The sequence below is a fragment of the Sminthopsis crassicaudata genome, chromosome 5, assembly GCF_048593235.1.
Source record: "Sminthopsis crassicaudata isolate SCR6 chromosome 5, ASM4859323v1, whole genome shotgun sequence".
In the NCBI taxonomy this organism is placed as follows: Eukaryota; Metazoa; Chordata; class Mammalia; order Dasyuromorphia; family Dasyuridae; genus Sminthopsis; species Sminthopsis crassicaudata.
The window spans coordinates 148,353,685-148,375,636 of NC_133621.1; the positions used below are offsets into that span (position 1 = coordinate 148,353,685).

Here is a 21,952-nt window from a genome sequence, read left to right on the forward strand (position 1 = left end):
GAAGTAGCCAAAGGGAACAGGAAGAAAAAAAATTGCATGTAAATATCTATATTCCAGATAATTGGACCCTGAAGAAATAAAGGTTGCCTTTTTTCATTAGCTTTAACATAAATAAAAAATGGGTAATATCATAATAGGGAATGTGAACAAAGGCAAAATCTTTACTTTATTCAGTCTCCAGATGCCATTCTCAAAAGAATCTGCTTGTGGAAGACCATTTCTAAAACTTAAAAAAAATTAAATCTTAAATTACAATTAAAAATGAAGGGAAAAGTAAGTCTAAACTGGCTCCAAGAAGAGGTAAATAAATGATTCTTCTAATATAGTTGAATTTCCTTACAGAAAGAAATGGATTTCCTATTTGAAATATGATTTTTCAAATAATGTTCATATTGAGGATTCTGACCTTCCCTATTAATCTCAAATTCATTTTCTCATCATTATAGTACTGTATAATATATTAGAAAGAGCACTATAACTGGGAGATGTCACTGATTAACTAGAGGACTTCAAGCCAAATCACTTAACCTAATTATACCTCAGGTTTCTATCTGTAAAGTGGGAATAATATTATTTGCCCTGTCAGTTTCATAGGTTATAAAGGTCAAATGCAAGCTATTGGGATTAACTCATTTAAACTAATTTCAGGAATGATTAAAATTCTTTCCTTATTTTTTTCATCACTCCATAAAATAATGTAGCAAAGTTGGCACCTATCTATTAATCTGAAGTAAAAAACATCTTTAAAAAAATGTCAGGTCAGTGTCCTCACTGAAAAGTATCTACTATGAGCTGAAAAACATACACAAAGTGCTTTTTAAATTTTGTTTTTGAATTGTGTATTATCATCACTGAATTTGATTTTCTAATTCTTATTTCAGTTTTTATTATTAAAAACATGAAGAAATAGATGCTTAAATATTAATTTGATATTAGGATATGATGATTTATTTTTGAAAGCCATGCTATCTTAGATTTAACACAAACTATGTAATAGCAGAGACGTTTTCAAACAAATAATTCAGAAAAAAAGTAATTTTACTATCTTATAAAGACAAAGAATTGAAGTTGGAATTAGAAGTCTTGGATGCTTTGCCCACTACAACTTATATAGCATTTTGCTGATCACCTTTGAGTTTTCACACGTGAAAAAATGTGAAATTAAATTATGTTTGCCCTTCCAGTAAGACAGAGTTGCTGAAAGGTTCGATAGAAAAAATGTCATACTGAACTCTTAATAGTTGATTAGCATTATAATGATACTAATATAATGAAACAATGGCAAAAATGTATCCTCTGGATGAAAGCTTGATCTTAACTTTCTTAGAAGATATCACATATTTATTACCAAAAGATGAACATACCAATGACACTTCCAAAAACATTGTTACATGCTTACATGCATCTTATATATTCATAGCTTTTATTATTAATATACACATATTTTCAAGACCCTATATAAGGAGAAAGAAAAAATGGCAGACAAAAACAAATCACAATGAACTTGAATTTTTAAAATAAAAGTTTTTTAACTCTAAAATTAAATATGTGTAATATACCATATCTATTGGTATTTGGAAACATTTTCTTCCACACAAAACTCATGAAGTCATAGTTATTTACATGGATTGTGAGATCTAATCTGTCAGTCACAAAGACCAGTGTTTACCTCTTTTCTGACATAAATGGATATAAAACTGGGTAAGTTATTCAATTTCTCAGAACCCAAAGTAGTATCTAATATTGTAATTTTCAAACATTTAAATCTAGTTTAGCATTGATTTAATCCTACAATAAATAATGGTTTCCTAGTGATATAATGATTGGTGTATACTCAGTGTGAAGGAGCTGTCAGGGCCAGAGAGGACAAGTGCACTAAAAGCTTTCTGAGGCTAAGACAGATTCATTCCATCTTCTACCTTTTTTTGTGGCTGGAGACTGAAGAAGAAATCTTTGGAGTCTGGGAGATTCAGAAGCCAGAGAAGGCAGGCCTCTCAGAAACAAGAAGAGAGATAGGCCTCTAAAAAAGCTAACAGGGCCCCAGGAAGGAGACAAGACTTTGAAGGAAACAATTAAGGATTTGGACTTTAACTCCTAGCTGCCTTTGGAGGGATTACTGAACTGAGACGAAGGCTGCCTCCAGAAGCCCCCCAAGAAACCTGCTCCCAGAGAAGATTACATTTTAGAGAAGAATATTACACTAATGAAATCACAAATCTGAAAAAAATACCAATATAAACAATAAGATAAATGATAATGTATCTATTCGGTACTTCTCATACAGTTAATTATCCATTTAAAAAAAAAAAAAGCTAGAAGAGAATTAACAGGGGAGGAAGGACATTTTATAGAAGAGAAAAATGAAATGGAAAGAGATTAGATTGACTTCTCCAAAGTCTCAAAGATTTGTGGTAGAGAAGGTTTTTAAATCAATGTCTTCTGATTCCAGCTTTAGTACTGTATTCTGTTTTCAAAAGATAAGATAGATGAAAGTTTGCAAAGTTGTCAAATAAAACATTGAGGGAATCGACATTTCATCACTTTAAGTCAGTTATGAAATTATAAACTGGCAAATATTTCTAACATGAATGTAAGTGTGGATTATCATTTATTTTCCAGCTTAAATATTTGTTTTATTTGAATATATTTATTTGTTGCCAGGATTTTACTTTTTCTTTTACAATGGGTAGTGGAGGTAAGAGGGAGAGAAACTTGTGGAAAGTGTTCTGAACTCTGGATACCTTATCTATAAAGTGAAGCAGTTAACCAGTTCATTAACTGGAACATGTAATTCTTCATGTGTCCTATGGGAGTTGAGGAATACATAATTTCCAACTAATTCAAACTTGACATGTATTTTATTAAATCAACACAAGCAGAATGTTTAAAGACAAGTTCATTTTAAAAAATTACAAATGACTGATTCAGATAATCTGCATTCCCATTCTCATTTTTCCCAGATAAGTAATATACCAAGTGTACAATTGTCAAAAAGGAGGTAGTCGAGTGCTGACTATGATGGCAACATGAAAGGTCCTAGAGCTTCCAAACACAAACTCTTTTTACCTCAAAAAAGACAAACAACAACAATAACAACAAGAAGAATAAAAACTCTACTTAAAAGGGTAACATAAAAAAAATTGAAGCAGATGGGCCAAATGCCCTTTAAGGTCAATTTTAGTTCCAAATCTATGATTTTACTATCTTCTAGTAAAGAGAAGCAACATGAAAGTAAATCTGTAAAGATAAATGGGACCTGCTTTGTGATGGACTTAAAATGCTTAAACATAAAAATATTTATGTTGGAGGCAATAGGGAGCAACTAAAATTTTTGAGTAAGGAAATAATGGATAAGATCCATGTTTTAGGATACTTTGAAATCACTTTATAAGATGGATAGAGAAAATGAGAGACTGAAAACAGAGAAACCAGTTAGGAGAATATAATGAAAATTCAGGCAACATGATGAAGACCAGACTCCTATGATGATGGTGTAACTGGAGGGAAGTAGATGTATGTCTTAGTTAAGGAATTAGAATATATACAACTTAGCAAATGACTTCATATGTAGAGAGGCACAAGAGTAAATTATATTTCTGCAATTATATATCTGAGTGACTGAAGGATGGAAATGCCTTCAAGAGAAAGAGTGGATGCTAGAAGGATAAATAAGTACTCAGGAGGTAAGCATTTAATAATGATGATAATAGCCAAAATTTATATAGAACTTACTGTGCTAGGCATTTTGTTAAGATCTTTGTAATTATTTCCTTATTCTCATGTTATAGATGAGGAAACTGAGGAAAACACATTAAGTGATTTACCCAAGGTTTTTCAGCTAGTAAATAAGATGTTAATTTCTCAGGTCACCTTGATTCTAAGCCTGGCACTTCATGCATTATATACCACCTCTTAGCACTGAAATATAAAGGATCCCACATGTGCATTTAGGAGAAAACATGAAAACAACAATAAACATATGTGATCTATACAATGTAAATAGGAAATACTTTCAAAAGAAGACAATAACTATGGGAAGGGAAAATTATTTGAGGACTAAAAGACCTGGAAATGTCTCTTGAAGAAAGTGGAATTTTATCTGTCTTAAAAGGAACCAGGAGGAAGGAAGAAGGGGTGAGGAGAGAATTCCAGCTTTAGGTGATGGCCAGAGAGACAGACTTGAGAGAAGCTCTTTATTCAAGGGATAGCAAGAAGACCAGTGCTATAGAGTACATAATGGTAATTAAATAAAAAAAAAACACTAGGAAAGATAAGAAAAGGTTAGCTTGTCAAAAGTTTTAAAAGCTAATTAGAGAATTTTATATTTGTAGTGGGATTAGGAGTCACTGGAATTTAGGGATGACATGGTCAAGTCTGCATCTTATGAAGATGGTGGAAGATAATGAAGTGTTATAGACCTGAGTTAGAATGATCAGATGGATTTGTCCAGGAAGCAAAAGTGGAACTCAGGAGAGAGATAAGATTCACAAATATGAACCCAAAAACTGTCTTAACTAAAATAATACTTAAATCTATGGGAAGTAAAGAGGTGATTATGGGGAAATATATATTAAAATAAAAGGACCAATGGTAGCATAATATGAGATGGTTATATTTAAGAAGTAGGCAATGGTGACTCTCTAAAAGAGACTGAGAAAGAATAGTCAGATCTATATGAGAACAAGCAGAGAATTATTTCATGAATATCAAGAGAGGCAAGAATATTTAGAAGGGGAATCAACCATGTGAGATGCTATAAAGATAATTCAAGAATGAGGACCAAGAAAAAGTCATTAAATTGATGAATTAATAAGCCATTGGTGATTATGAAGAAAGTACTTTCATTCTAATAACAGGACCAGAAACCACATTGTATGGGACTGAAGAAGGCGGTATGAAAAGGAGGAAACAGTGAGTTTAAACAGAAAATACCATACCATCATTTAATCTAGGATTCAGAGAAGATATACAGGTTTATAGTCGGAGGAAATGAAAGGGGCAAATGAAAATGTTTAGATTTTTTTTCCTTTTCTTGTTTTTCTTTTCAAAAGATACTAAAGATACACACAAAATAAATGACATATATAGGAAACTATAGAAATTGAGAGATTGAAGATGAGAAGATTAGTAAGAAAGAGGGGGAGGATGGTCATTATTACAAAAGGGAAAAAGTAAAATAGAATCTAATAATGCTATGAGTAACAAGAAGCAGCTAGTGGTGGAAATAGAAGAGCTTGGGATCAAAAATACAAATAAAAAGTTGGCATTGATAGTACCAGCAATTTGCATAATGTTGGGGGTTTTTTTTGGCAGAAAAAAATCATGGATATTTGTTCAGATAATGAGCAATAATGAGCTTATTTCTCTTCAGAAAGTGTTATGCATAGATGTGAGAAAAGACTCAGCCTTTGGAGTGCTGTGAATTTAGGTACAGGATGAGAAACAGAATGAGAAATTTATAAGATCCTTAAAAACTAATTTTACATGAAGTCACAAAATGCATAATGACTGGATCTACACTTGTAAATTCATAATTATTCAACAATTCAGGCCCAAGAAACATTTTACCTGAAACATGGAGTTAACTTATATAACCCCCTCCCAAAACTTGGTCATAAACTATTCAGATAATTACTTTAATTTTCACTTTATTTGGTATATAAGTATATCATTAATGATAAGATAGTCATAAATAATTACCTCATTATCTTCTCAATAGTTTGTTGTTGTTGTTGTTGTTGTTTTTTTTTTTTTTTTAGTTTTATTTACTCCTATCTACCAGATGGAAACAAAAGGAATGAGAAATTAAGTGGTTTAATTAATAATCAGAGGCACATCAATGGTAAACCCCAAATCTTATTCAACAGATAAGAAACACTATTTGCAGTTATCATATTACAAATTAATCTCAAGCAATGAAATGTTCTCTTTCCCATCACCTTTTTGAACCAAGCAAATGATAGGATCTTGAAAATGTTAATTAAAAAGTCAGAAAAATATTAATAGTCAAGGGTTCTCAATGATTCCTTAGCTGCAATGGCCTATAGTAACTATGGGCAAAGGCTAGGACAATGTCATATATTAAGTCTGAAGAAGTATGTGCAATTGCATCAAAAATTAGAAAAGAAAAGTAATATTCTCACAAAATTCCATTATAAAGAATGAGGTAATTTCTTCTCCAAATGATTCTATGGTCCCTAAAGATATAATGCTATTATAGAAACACATTTAAACAAACATAAAGCTAAATGAACTCATAATATGCTGCTTCAGCTAAGTCTAGTAGGGTATAAAAGGAAAAGAACAAAATCTAACAGTCAAAAATTGAAAAAAAAATTGAGTATTTAGATTTTCACTCTGAACTCTCAATAATTTAAGCTTTTTTTTTTTGAAATTAAAGAAACTCCTCAGCCTTTTAAAACTCAGGTTGTATTACATCTTTCACAATTTTAATTTTTTTTCATACTAAAGAACAACTTTATTGGACAAGCCAACTTATAAATGGAATGATTCTTAACTGTCTCTTTTTGTTTCCTTCAAGGATTTGTGCATTAAAGGACAGAGGTCTCAAACAAAAGTCATCAGATCTTATTTCTGACTCCAATGAAATAATTCCATTAAAAATCAGTAATTGATATTACACTAGCAACACCTTAAGACTTGGTCCACTATCTGGTCAATAATGATACTTAATAAATGCCTGATTTGATATAATAAATTAAAACAAATCAATCCTCCATAGGGTAAACACATTTTTATGTAAATGAGTAATCACATCTTACTGTGTTTCAGGTCTGTGATAAATAGCAGTAGATAGTCTACTAATATTGGCATTAATGTACTTGAATTCTATATCAATTTTCCTAGGGGAAAAAAAGAAAATCTAAGTGATGAATATGTATTTACCAGCTCTTTTCCTCCTAAGTGTACCAAAACAGCTACTTAACTATGAAAACAATTTTTTTTCTCTTTCCCAACCCTTTTCTTATAAGACAACTTCTCTAAACTCTATTTTTCTTTGGCTTTCCTTCCTTCTTCCTTTACCATTGCTTTGAAAGCAAGAGAAATAGGAATAAGATGAGGGGAAAAACAACAACAACAACAACAAAAACCACAATACTATTATTCTCCTTTGTTCTGTTACTTCATTTTCACACTGACTTCTTTAACAATACTGAAACTATCATTTTCAGTCTGATAACTTTACATGTTCATATATTTCTTAGTCTTAATTTTCCTTGTATTATGGGCAATACTAAATTCTGTTGACTTCCATACAATCCTTCAATTCTTTTGGTTTTGCACACTGTACTTTATGATAATATACTTAATTGAATTTATAATTGTAATTGGCTGAATGACTAGACCCCCCAAAATGATTAATTGTCCAATGAATAGGGGGGTCATTCTAGAAATATGTCACTAATCTTTTCTTAGTCAAAATTTTAGGTGACTTGAGTGAAGGTATAACATTTGGGATGCTTATTAAATTTGCAGAAGGAAAACCTGGGTTAACAGAATGGATAATTTAATCAACGAACAGAATAATTTGATATAATAAGATTAATATAAAAGGGATAAATGTATAATACTGCACAAAGACTCAAAAAAATCAACCCAAATTTAGAATGGTGGAGGTATGGATAAATGACATTTCATGTGAATATAGTTTGGTGTTTTAGTGAGTTGACAATTCACCAAAATTAAGATACAGAAAATAAAAAGTAATTAATGTGAATTTAGTTAAGTTGGTTGAATCATAGTGTGTACAAGGATATGATAATCTTCTTGGATACTACCCCATCACTTATAGATCATTGTGCTTAAGAATACAGTGCCACACTTAGCTGTACCTGATCTAGAACTATATTATAAAGCAGCAGTCACCAAAACCATTTGGTGTTGGCTAAGAAATAGACTAGTTGATCAGTGGAATAGATTAGGTTCATAGGACAAATAGTGAATAAAATTAGCAATCTAGTGTTTGACAAACCAAAAGATCCCAACTTTTGGGATAAGAATTTATTATTTGACAAAAACTGCTGGGAAAACTGGAAATTAGTATGGCAGAAATTAGGCATGGACTCACACTTACCATCACATACTAAGATAAGATCAAAATGGGTCCATGATTTAGGCATAAAGAATGAGATCATAAATAGATTAGAGGAACAGAGATAGTCTACCTCTCAGACCTGTGGAAGAGGAAGGAATTTGTGACCAAAGGAGAACTAGAGATCATTATTGATCACAAAATAGAAAATTTTGATTGCATCAAATTAAGAAGCTTTTGTACAAAGAAAACTAATGCAAACAAGATAAGAAGGGAAGTAACAAATTGGGAAAACATTTTTACAGTTAAAGGTTCTGATAAAGGCCTCATCGCCAAAATATATAGAGAATTGATTCTAATTTATAAGACATCAAACCATTCTCCAATTGATAAATGGTCAAAGGATATGAACAGATAATTTTCAGATGATGAAATTGAAACTATTTCCACTCATATGAAAGAGTGTTCCAAATTATTATTGATTAGAGAAATGCAAATTAAGACAACTCTGAAATACCACTACACACCTGTCAGATTGGCTAAGATGACAGGAACAAATAATGATCAATGTTGGAGGGGATGTGGAAAAACTGGGACACTGATGCATTGCTTGTGGAGTTGTGAAAGAATCCAACCATTCTGGAAAGCAATCTGGAATTATGCCCAAAAAGTTATCAAACTGTGCATACCCTTTGATCCAGCAGTACTATTGCTGGACTTATATCCCAAGGAAATACTAAAGAAGGGAAAGGGACCTGTGTGTGCCAAAATGCTGTGTGTGGCAGCCCTTTTTGTAGTGGCTAGAAACTGAAAAATGAATGGATGCCCATCAATTGAAGAATGGTTGGGTAAATTATGATATATGAATGTTATGGAATATTATTGTTCTGTAAGAAATGACCAACAGGATGAATACAGAGAGGCTTGAAGCGACTTACATCAAATGATGTTGAGTGAAATGAGCAGAACTAGGAGATCATTATACACTTCAGTAACAATACTATGTCAGGATGTATTTTGATGGAAGTGGATATCTTCAACATAGAGAAAGATAATCCAATTCCAATTGATCAGTGATGGACAGAATCAGCTACACCCAGAGAAGGAACACTGGGAAATGAGTGTAAACTTAGCATTTTTTTTCCTCCCCAGGTTATTTTTACCTTCTGAAGCCAATTCTTCCTTTGCAACAACAACAACAACAACAAAATTCGGTTCTGTATTGTACCTAGGATATACTATAACATATTTAATATGTGTGGGAATGCCTGCCATCTAGGGGAGGGAGTGGAGGGAAGGAGGGAAAAAATTAGGAACAGAAGGAGTACAAGGGATAATGTTGTAAAAAATTACCTATACATATGTACTGTCAAAAAATGTTATAATTATAAAATTAATAAAAAAAAAGAATACAGTGCCACATTTTAGGGAGGTAATTGACAATAAAGATTATATAGAGAAGAGAGGCTATGATTATAAGGAATAATACTTTATAAGGGTTGATTGAAATTACTGGAGATATTTACACAGGAAAAGGGAAGATTTGAGAGCTTCCTTTTCTAGAATGATTTACTTTTAGAATTTAAAACAGAAAAAACTGTTACTAGCAATTCAACTTTACAGTCATTTTATAAGGAAAATGAGACTAAAGGAGATCAAATTTCATCAAGGTCACAGAAATAAAAAGTCACATAGCAGGGATTTAAAACTAAGTTTGACTCTGAATTCAGATGTCTATCCACTATTCCCTGACTATATAGATCTTTATATGAACAAATATTTTAGTTTCAGTTGAAAAAAGTTTATGACTTATCTTCTTATTGAGAGTGTAAACAGATCTTCTTCCTCACATTATTATACAGGAAAAACAATATAAGAGAAAAAAAAACTAATTTTATTAGAGATGTCCACTAATATAGCAAATGCTCTCATTTATTTCCTAATGGATAGATTTTTCATGGTTTCTGTTCAGTGATTTCACTTTTTAAAAATTTTAGTAGAAAATTATTCTTTATTTAAGGCTAGTCATTTATAAGATAATAATATATTTTTCTTAGTATGAAAAACATTCTATCTTGAGTCAATAAAATTTGTTATTATTCATCTTGCTATGAAATGAAGTTTATTACTATGTTATTGCTTGCTGAAATACTATGGTCAAATGTATTTCAGTTCTAAAAACCTTTTCATGGTCTAATTTACCTAAGAAAAATGCAACTGAAATATATATACTTTGAAATATCAAATTGAGTCAGGTTTAGTAAGGTTTTTCAAAAAATAGTTCCATGCTTCTCACTATAAAGCAAAAAACTGGTACTAAATCTATAGATAGGGGGGAAAAAAAACTATTAGTTATTAGAATTGTCAACAACATTCATAGGTAGGGAGCTTACAATCAACAAGTTCTTTAAGTGAAGAATGGCGATTCCTATTAAGATATTTGTTGGATTAGACATATTTAAGGTCTCTCCCAATCTTGAAATAGTTCATAATATAACAGGACTTGAAATAAATATATTCTTTATCTCCTTTCAAAAAATTCCACTAATATCCCTATATTTAGGACTCTTAAGAATTACCTTCTATGTCTTGTTTATTTGGCAGTGAATACAAAGACAATACACTAAAGGGAAACAGAAAACATTTCGTGTTCCCAGATCTAACAACACTGCGATTTTATGTATCATTTACCTTAGCTGAATAGCAATGTCCTGACTTCTGATTCTAGATAAGAAAGCTTTGAATCTTTGCAATGGAACATTTCTTTCATGAGAGAGAAAGTGGAGACTAATGCAAAATGAATACACTATGCATATTTTAGTTCACTGAAAATGCATACAGGTCCTGCCTAATATATTTTAAAATTAACATGGCAAAATTCTAATAAGATAGAATTAAGGTATGCATTCAATGTAAAATTCTCTCTTTTAAACCAATTAAAAAGTGTTTCTTAAAATTACTGGACTATTTCCCTTTGTTTATCTTAGCTATACATTCAAGTACCTAGAAACCTTGATCTACAAGCTTTCCATTTAAACTCTTCACCTAGTGAAATAAACTGCAGATGATTAGGTTGTACTATGAAATTTGAGACCTTGATTTTTTTCTCACTATGTATATCAATACTTGAATATATAAGTTAATTTAGAAATTCAAAGAATATATAAGAAAATATGAAGGTCTCAAAACTTTTCTCAACCCAATCACAGAAATCAATTTGATTCTGTTCTACCACTGAAAATGTTAGAATACCATTAGTAGGTTTATTTCCAGAAATAATTAGGAAAAAAGGAAAAGAACCTGTTTGTTCTCAAATGTTTATACTAGCTCTCTTTATGGTGGCAAAGAACTGGAAAATTGCAGCAATGCCCATCAACTGAGAAATGACTGAACAAGTTGTGATATATGATTGTGATGGAATACTACTGTGGAAATAGAAATGGAATATTACATGAAAGATTTATACAAATAACAAAGACTAAAATAAGCAGAACCAAAAGAACATTGTATATAGTAACAGTGATATATTTAAGAATAACTTTGAATGACTAATTTATTTGGACTATTATAAATATCCAAAAGAACTATAAAAGGTATATAAAAACACCATGTGCAGTCAAAGAACTGATAAATAGAAATGTATATAGATTAATTTTACATACACATACACATTTTTGTTTAATGGTAACCATCTGTATGGTGGGATGGGGAAGGGAGGAACAAAAAAGGGAAAAGGTAGTAATATACATGTTACCTTTGCTGTATATTTAAAAGGAAAACAAAAATAAAATATATAACAGATGTTCAGTTTAATGTTAAATTATATTTTTTCATCATACTAAGTTGTGGAAATTTTTGTTTTATTTCATAAATTAAAAAAAATAATTTTTACAAAGGAATAGAATTGTTTTTTTAGTCTGTATTAACAATAGTGGGACCTGTTCTGTGTTTTGCATTATTGTACGAAATAGAAACAAATTGGAATTAGTTTCTGGTCTCTATCTTGAGCACAGGTTTCTCTTGGAACTAGAAAACAAGAACCAATGTAGACTATCTCTGTTTTGGCTCTAGACTAGAGAAGCAAGAATGATTTGGTAAATAAGTAAATGTAAAAAAGTATGCTGATGATAGGCATTATGTCTAAGACTCCCCAAACCAGAACATGAGCTTAACTTGTAGTAAGAAAAAAAAAAGAATTGTTTGATCATCACTGTTGCTCTGATAATATTGAATGCATGTGCATATAAACACATGCACACACATATGAATATATATATATATACATACATATATGTATAGTATTGAAGTGTGAGAATACACATATACACACACAAAGAGAAAGGGGGGAGGGAGGGCTTATTACTCATATTTTAGGAAAAACATGGGTATAATCTCCCCGGAAGAAAACAAACACCAGGTCCCTTGTTGGTTACCATGGATAAGATGCAATAGAGGGGCAAAAAGTTTTCAGAAATCTTCTAATCTACTCAAATAAATCAATAATCTTCTTATTACTTATATACCTAAGCCTGATAATTCCCTCCTCTAGATGCCAATCACACATGTTCTGACCAATATCTCTTCTTCAAATAACTTTTTAAAAAATCAATTAACTCTTGTTTTAGTTTATTCTTTGTCACATAATTCATGTGATTCCCCTTTTTCTGCACCAAATATGGCTTGAATAAATTGACCAAAAATGTGAGAACATTAAGCTTCCAAAGAATATCTTCTAAAGTTCTAACCTGATACTCCTAATGGTTACATGATGCCTTTCATTTCTTCAAAGCTTTGTCAGAGGAATATATAAGATAATAATAAAAATGAAACTTGATATTTTTATAGTATTAAAGTTATCAAAACATTTAAACTATTGGATCTCATTTGAACTTCACAATGACTCTCTTGGATAGATATTAATAATATCATCATTTCTATTTAACTTATTAGGAATCATATTCAAATGGGGAACATATTTTGCTAATAGTTGATCAAATAATAATAGCAGAAGGAGAAATTGAATCAAGATCTTTCTGATTCCAGCACTTTATTCATTCTACCTCACTATCATGCAAACTCAAACCTGTATGTATGTATGTTGTCTGAGTTGCAGATTAAATCCACAATCTCATTACAACAATTGACTATCATCCAGAAATTCATTAAATTGTTTTCAAAGCCAAGAATAGTTGTTATCTACATAGGTGGAAGGAATATCAATTCATACTTATCAAATAATGAATTCTTGAAGGACTAAAGTAAGTACCATCAGAAACTCTTAACTACTGCTTCAGGGTATATCTACACTATAATTTTATGGAAATTAATCTACCTTTTCTCCAAATTTACTATTCCTTAATCAAGATCGATACCAATATATTAATGATTCAAGTACATTGCCTTTGAAATGTTCCCCCTGTCTTTCTGTATAATTATAAAATAAAGAGGAATTTTATATTGTGACATGATTAGTACTCTTCCTATCTCATTAAGAAGGCACTTGGATTCAATCTGCACTGTATGTATTTGAAGGCCATTTATTTTAGGTACTAATAGGTTGGGGCTGAGCTCAGCTAGGAATCTTAAATTTCTATATCATGGAAAATGTGTTTCATGAAGGTGCCAAACACAATATGCATATTAAATGCTACTGATATGCCACCTGTTGCCTCTAATTACAGTGGCTCAGCAGACAAGAAAGAATGAAATACTATAGTAATATTAGGTCTTCCTTAAAATGTTTTTGCTTTAAAGTTTTAATAGTTATAAAACTGATATTCTCCCAACATTTGCCATTCTTTATGACTCTGAGGGGAGGGAGTGTCTTTGAACAATTGCTTAAAATCGATTTTAATTTAATTGATTAAAGTTAATTTTAAAGAGATACAAATTTCAATCTAAAGTTCAGATGGTGGGGATGGGTTGGAATAGGAAACTAGCCTGTAATAGAAAACTGACATGTAAGCCATCCAAACTGATCTCTGGTATAGTCTGAATTTCTTAGGACATACCAAGAGCTTAAGTGACTCCACCCATAGTCATCCAGAAAGTTTGTGGCAGAGAAAGGATGTGAACACAGGACTTTGTGACTCTAAAATTAGATTTTTGTTTACTATCTGTGCAGCATCTTATTTCTCAATCAATGTTTCCGAAGATGAGTGACATGATTTAATCAGTGCTCTAAGATAATTAATAAATGAGTGATAGGCAAAAATGATCAGTAAGTGAGGGAAACTGGAGTTAGCAGGATCAGTTTAGAAGAATACATAGTAGGTCAGGGATATATTGATATGCCTGGGATTTGAACCAAGCTAGTAGCAGCAAAAACTAAGCGGAAGATTTAAATGACAAAGATACGGTGATATAGAGCTTGCAAAAGAGATTAAGTGTATGCTGTTTAAAAGAGAGAAAGATCATAAATAATTTCTATAGGATGGTGCAATGTCACAGAAACCAAGGTAGAAACAGTTTCAATAATGGAGAATTATTAGAATTATTTCACTAGCAGAATGAAATGTTACAGCAAGATTAAGAAAATGAATTCTAAGAAAAAAGAATCATTAGATCATGTGATTAGAAGCTAAATGATGATTTTGGGGATTATAATTTCTGTGGAACTGTGGAATGAAACCCAGAATACAGTAAAAAGCATCATAATCACTACTTGCACATAACTTATTCAAAACTTTGGCAGCAACAAGGAGAGAAATGAAATGGTAGGTAGAGGGCTTAATGGGGTTCAGCAAAGTGATATTTTTAGGATCAAGGAAAATTATGTTAAATAGAGACAGGATAAATTTATATTTACATAGAGCTGCCAGCTAAATCACTTTTCTGTCTTGATATTTCATATCAGTAAAGTCTGACTGATCTCCCTCCCATCAACTGAATTGTTTATACAGATTTGTAGCTTCAGTGTAATAGCTGCAAATCTGTATTTCCATATCATAGAAAGAAGGTTGATCACAATTAAAAATATCACATACTATTTGTGTTTTATCTAACTCTGCAGTCTTCTTTTCAGAGAAACCATTCTAGTGATCTGCATATTTTTACTCTACTACCAGGTAGGGAAAGAGAGGAAATAAATGTTCCCCATATTGCATCCCAGACAAAATTGCCCTTGAGAGAGTTCTGTCTCTAATGTAGATATTGTTTAACAGTTGTGTGAATCAAACATATTCTGTAATGTGTTCCCAGACATGTTTTACTAAAGTATAAAAGATTTACATGGGCTTATAGGAACTTGATACATACTTTAGGCATCAGAATAGTTTTGGTGCTTTTGCTGGCTCTTTAAAGAAGATTTTATTGAAGCTTAGATTGTCATCTTACTAGCTGAACTATTTAACTTAACATTGATCCTAAAGATACTCTGAAAACATACATTTCATTTCAAATATAAATGGCATGCAGATTCCTTTTAAAAATGTGTAATTACATATATATCATTATTATTATTATATGATAAAGTACATCATATCTTCATAAGTCAGCTTTATCCTACATTTTGGTTTCAGAATAATTCTACTTTCTTTGGGAATTTTAAATCAAATATATATCTTCTCCCTTAGAGAAGAGATCACATATTTTAATGGGAATCTACTGCTTTGTAAACATGAATCTGGCTGTGGTGATTTTTGAACACTAATCTTCCAGTCTTTTTTAGAGGCAACATTTATCTTTGAACTCTAAAACTAATATAACAGTAAACAAAACACTAATACTTTCTTAGATGTTTCTTTTGTAATATATTTAAGATCCTTTTCAAACAGTTAATTTTATTGACACTTTTACATCCTTAAAGACAATAACAAGGTACTTCCCTTTTAGTAATTGAAGAAGAAGTAGAGTTCAAAAGTTACAAATTCGCCAATTATGTATTTGCTTTTCGTTCATAGTTACATATTCTGTCTCTATTAATTATGCCCTACACAGGTCAGATATAATGAAAATTCATCACATTTTCCTTGAGATAATAAACACAGGTACAGAAAGCAAAAACATGCACTTGGGCATCATTCATTTTGAACAGGTGTTGCTTTGCAAAATGTACTTTGTAATGTTTTCTTCCTGGAAGGGGACCTTTAAAAATAGAAAAAAGAAATTTATCTAATTCCATTCATTCAAGAGAGTGAAGACCAATTCATTGACTTGCTAATAAAAGCTATTAAGTTTTCATCTAAAGATTCACTTGGTATGAATAAATCTGATTAAAAACTGGAAATAGGCACAAAGTCAATTTCTGATATTCATGATTCAAATAGGAACTAGTGGCATGACTCTATCTTTCCCTGTCTCTGTCTGTCTGTCTGTCTCTCTTTCTTATTCTCTCTCTCTCTCTCTCTCTCTCTCTCTCTCTCTCTCTCTCTCTCTCTCTCTCTTAGTACCTATTTTAGAAGGTTGTTGTAATGACCAATTTTGATGATATGTAAGATATATTTAATAAAGGGCCCAACATTTATACTTAGTAGGCATTACATAAATACTTATCCTTTTCCTTTCTCCCTTTAGAATTTCTTCTGAGCCTCACATTAACTCTTTAAGGTAGGCAAAAAGTTATTATTATCCCAATTTTACAAATGAAGAGACTAATACCTAGAGTGTTTAAATGACTGGACAGTCATCACAAAACATGTCAGAAATTGGATGTGAATTTAGATATTTCTGATGCCAGGTTAAGTACTTTGTCCAATAACTCACATTCTCTCTCAACAATCAATAAGCAATCCAGGGTTATCATGGGAAAATTTTGATGGAAAAAGAAGTAATCTTTTGTAAACAATTTCCAAGACAACATGACTAAATGAAGATAATTTATCTGAGAAGGGGGGAAAAGGTTTAAATTTGTCTTACCAGTTGTATTCATGTTCACACTAAATGTTATTCTCTAAAAAGAGTTGGACAGATTTCAAATTTTCAATTGCTTATAGATGGAAATTATAGCTTGTCTCAAGAAAAAAATCACATATAGATGTGTACAATTATATTTTTATTTCCTAATATGCCTTAATTAACTAGTTTTATCAGTAAACACTTGAATATATAACAATTAACATTTATATATTGCTTGTCATGTGCCAAGAGCTTATGTAATTATTATTTTACCTAATCCTCATCACAACCTTGAGAGCTATTAATATTCCTATTTGGCAGATGAAGAAGCTGAGGTTGAGAAAAGTTAATTGACTTGTCCAGGACCAGTTAACAAGTAAATGTCTCAGATTGGCTTCTATTCCAGTGTGCCACCCAGATGTTCTATCTCTTTTACTTCCCCAATCCAGGATCAACATGACTTGAGTTTTCCTATGGAATAATCTTTAAATATTCCATCATTTTATAAGAATATGCATTTCCCCAAATGACAAATAGTCAAAGATTTATGAATGGGCATTTTAGATGAAGAACTCAAAGCTATTTATAGTCATATGGAAAAGTACTCTCAAATAACTAATGAAGAGAAAAAAAAAGTGATTTAAAATGATTCTGAGGTATTATTTTATTCCTACCAGATTGGCTAAAATGACAGAAAATAAAAGTGAGAAAATTTGAAGGGGATATGGAAAAAAATTGCAACTGTAATCCACTGGTAGCATAACTGTGAATTGATCTAACCATTCTGGAGAGCAGTTGGAAACTGATCCAAAGAGCTTAGGTCTCTATTCCAAAGAGATCAAAGAAAATGAAAAAAAGATCTATATGTATATGTAAAATATTTATAGTGGGTACTTTTGTAGTGGCAAAATTTAGAAATTGAGGAGATGCCCATCAATTGTGGAATGGTTGAATAAGTTGTTGTATGTGAATATAACAGAATATTTTTATTCTGTAAGAAATGAAGATCAGGATGCTTTCAGAAAAACCTGGAAAGACTTCCACAAACTAAGGCAAAGTGGACTGAGCAGAGCCAGAAGAATATTGTATACAACAATAACAATACTGCATGATACTCAGTTGTAGAGGACTTAAAATTCTCAGCAATACAATGATCTGAGAGTATAATGAAGGACTTTTAGTGAAAAATCCTATCCCATTCCAGAGAAAGAGATGATAAAGCCATATTGCAGATTGAAATTGAAATTAGAAAGTTTTATTTTTTCTTTGCTTTTTGGGGGGCTATTTTCTTTTGCAACATGTATAATATGGAAATATGTTTTGTAGGACTTCACAGATATAATTAATATCAAATTGCTTGTCTTTTCAAAGATACAGAATGAAATAGAAGGGAGGGAGATATGTGTAATTCAAAATAAAAAAGCAACATTTTTTACATTAAGAGGGACAGAGAGATTTTTCAGTTCTGTAGAATGAATACTTTTTCCCTTTGACAATTTCTCAGAGAGAATATATTAGCTATAAATCCTCATTTGAACTCTTAGTAACTATGTGATCCTGGAGAAGTCATTTAAACTCTTCCTTCCTCTGTTTCTTCTGTGAAATACAGACAATAATAGCACCCATCTCACAAGATTATTGTCATGATCAAATGAGAAACTATATTGAAGGTACTTTGCATACCTCAAAGGGCTATATGAATGTTAGTTATATTATTGTTATTATTATTACATATTGGGTAAGAGCAGTCTATAACATTAAAGCAAGTTATTATATAATAGAAACAGCATAACAAGTCATTAAAGAAATATCTGAGTGGAAACAAAACAGGATTTCGAGACACTAAGCAAAGTGATGAAAAACCAATTGATAAATTACTGCCATAAAGAAGGTTGTTAGCACATTGGTATGCCAAATGTAGTGAACATAAAAAAGAATATGGATAAAACTAATGTATGACAACTAGATATAGTCTACAGCCTGTGTCACTGGCAGCAACACTGAAACAATGACTTCAGAGATCCAATGGAGTATTAGATAATGGATTGTAGAAGAATTGATCTCATATGTAAATCATTATCTCTGATAAATGTCAGATCTTGGTGTTAAATATTTCTATTGTAATTGTTTCTGAAACAATCTCCCTAGGCAGTTAGTTACAGTATCTGCCTGTCATTCTTATAAAAAGAGTTTACAAAAAGCTTTTAAACACAAAGTGTTTAACCTAATACTTCTTTCCCTGTTACAGTTAAAGGCCATCACTTTAAGCTCATCCATTTAGCTAATGAGGATAATTGATCCTTGTTCCTAATGTAGGCCTCTTTATGAATCTATATATAATTAATATCTTTCTACCATCTTTGTTCTCATTCCAGATTGAATACAACTCAATACATTCACCTTTTTTGACATGATTAATTTTCTAAACATTTTATCATTTTTGTTACTCTGTATTCTTCAACTCTTCAATCTTCTAAAAATAAAAATAAAAAACGAAAACAAAACAAAAAGCCAGCCCTAGAATTAATTCAGAGCAGCAATGACAACTTAAGCAGTATAAACACATGAATGGTCAGGTAATTTTCTTGGTGCATCTTCACTGTTTCTCATTCATGACTACTAATTGGAATCATGGGTAGACCTTTTGAAATCTCAATCTATAATATTTTCTCATTGACACTGACATTGACACTAAAAATACATTGACTCTGATACTAAAGGCCATGTGTTGCAGGAACTTCAGTCCTAGGATCTTGCTATCTTGAATGGAACCATTCAAAACACTATTTCAGAAAAGCCTTAGACATGCTTAAGTTCACTCTCTCCTCTCTGGACACCTCTTCCATATCTTCATCCTCAAGTGCCTTGCTGCTGCTTCCTACCTTTCAGCACCACTCCTCCCAAATCTCTTCTACTCTGAAAAAATTCTCACCCCTCCCTCCAACTCCCCTACTACCTTAACCAAATTGACTCTATCATTGTTGCTTGATTGGAGTGTCTCAAACTCTTCCCTATGGTACCACTCACTAGTCCTATGATAAGCATCCTCTCTGTCCACCATTTCTCTCTTGGCACTTTACATATATTATCACTTTACATATATTATCATATTTATATATATATATACATATATTATCACTTTAGAACCTCCTATCAATCTTATGATAAGCAATAGAGGTATTACCATCCTGTTTTACAAATGAGTAATATAAAACCCAGAGAGCTTTATTGTTTTGTTTATGATTTCAAATATTCCTGATACCAAGTCCAGTACTTTCTCAAAGTAAATATTTGCCCACAGGCACACACTAGATATTTAATAAATGTTTGTTTTCCTTTCTTTCCCTTCTTCTTATTATTTATCTGATTAAAATATATGCTCCTTAAAGTTAATGAGTGTCATCCTTTCTTTTCTTTCCTCCACCTCCATACCTGCCTCTTTTCCTTCCTTAACATTTTGTAATGTAATTATCACACAGGTATATATTAAGTATTTAATCAATGTTTGTTTCCCTTTATCTTCCTCTTCTCTATTATATCCCTCATTGAAATGTATGCTACTTAAAGTTAAGGACTGTTCTCTTTTATTTTCCTTTCTCCTTTTCTCTTCCTCCCTCCTTTTATCTATCTTTTTATTCCTTCCTTCTTTCTTTTTCTTTCTTTCCTCTCTCTTCCTTTCTATCTCCCTCCCTTCCTTTCTTCCTTCCTTTCTTCCTCCTTCCCTTCCTTCCTTCCTCCCTTCCTTTCTTTCTTTTTCTTTCTTTCTCTCTCTCTATCCCCCCTCCCTCTCTTCCTTCTTTCCTTATGTCATTCCTTTCTCTCCCTCCATTCCTTCCTCCTTTCATTTTTCCCTTCCTCCCTTCTTCCCGTCCTCCCTCCCTCCCTCCCTTCCTTCTTTCATTCCTTACTTTCCTCTACAGAAGCTATTCGAAATACAACACTAAAGCAAAACTATTAGAAGAGAAACCATATCCTTCTTAAAAGAATAGAGAAAGGTACAAGTATTAGCTAGATATTTCTATATGTTAGTCTTCCTGCTAAGGATAATTATCATCTGGTATTTATTGAACATACAATACGTCCCCATAGAATTAGGTAATGCAAGGGTTATAAATAAGAAACCAAAGAGGTTCTGTAAGAAAACATGTCAGTGGTCATGTTTATAATGGTTCCTTAATGCCTGCTGGCTCAAACATAAAATCTTCTGTTTGGCTTTTAAAGATCTTTCTACTCTGCACAGGACTCCAGTCCTCTTATCCTATAGTCCTCTTCACAGACTCTGCATTCCAGGGACACTGGTGTTCTTGTAGTTTCTCTCTCCATCTCTTGGCCTTCCTGGCTAGCTGTTAGTTGTTGTTCCTCAAACCTGAAAAGCATTTGATTCTCAACCCCACCTTTGGGATTGATCCATTTTTTTTTCAAGTCTCATTTAAACTCTAGCTTTTGAAGAAATTCTTTCTTAGTCCCTCTTTTATCTTAGTGCTTTTCTTCTAAAAACTCTGAATTTATCTGCAAGCAGAATCTTTATGCAGAGTTGATCTCATGTTTTCTCTTCTTAGATTGTGAGCTCCTTGAAAGCAAGGATTGTTTTCCCCCCATTTCCTTGCATCCTTAGCACCGTTCCTGGCACATAGTAGTCACTTTAAAAATACTAGATATCTGACTGATTCCCTAATCAAGTTCCAGCATAGTCAGTTTTCCATTTTTCACAGAAAAAGATGATAAAGATTTATATCTTTAAAGAAAGTCATCAAGATGACCATATTAAGATTTAAAATTTTTGTAGTGTTCAGTCATTTCAATTATTTACAACTTCTGAAACTCATTTAGATTTTCTTGGTAAAGAAACACAAGTGGTTTGTGGTTTTCTCCTCCAGCTCATTTTACAAATGAGGAAACTTGAGGGAAACAGGATTAAGTGACTTGTCCAGGATCACACAGCTAGTAAGTGTCTGAGGCAATGTGAGAACTCATGAAAAGGAGTCTTCCTGATTCTAAGTCCAGTGCTCTATATATGGCAACATCTTGCTTCCCAAAATGCTATGACTTCATTTAGGGTTTTTT

General features: G+C 31.8%; 1 protein-coding gene across 5 annotated transcripts in view; it reads right to left on the minus strand.

Annotated features, from left to right (window-relative positions):
- MAGI2 (membrane associated guanylate kinase, WW and PDZ domain containing 2) overlaps nucleotides 1-21,952 on the minus strand; it is a 1,692,369-nt gene that overhangs the window by 760,601 nt on the left and 909,816 nt on the right. The gene's annotated exons all lie outside the window — the stretch shown is intronic.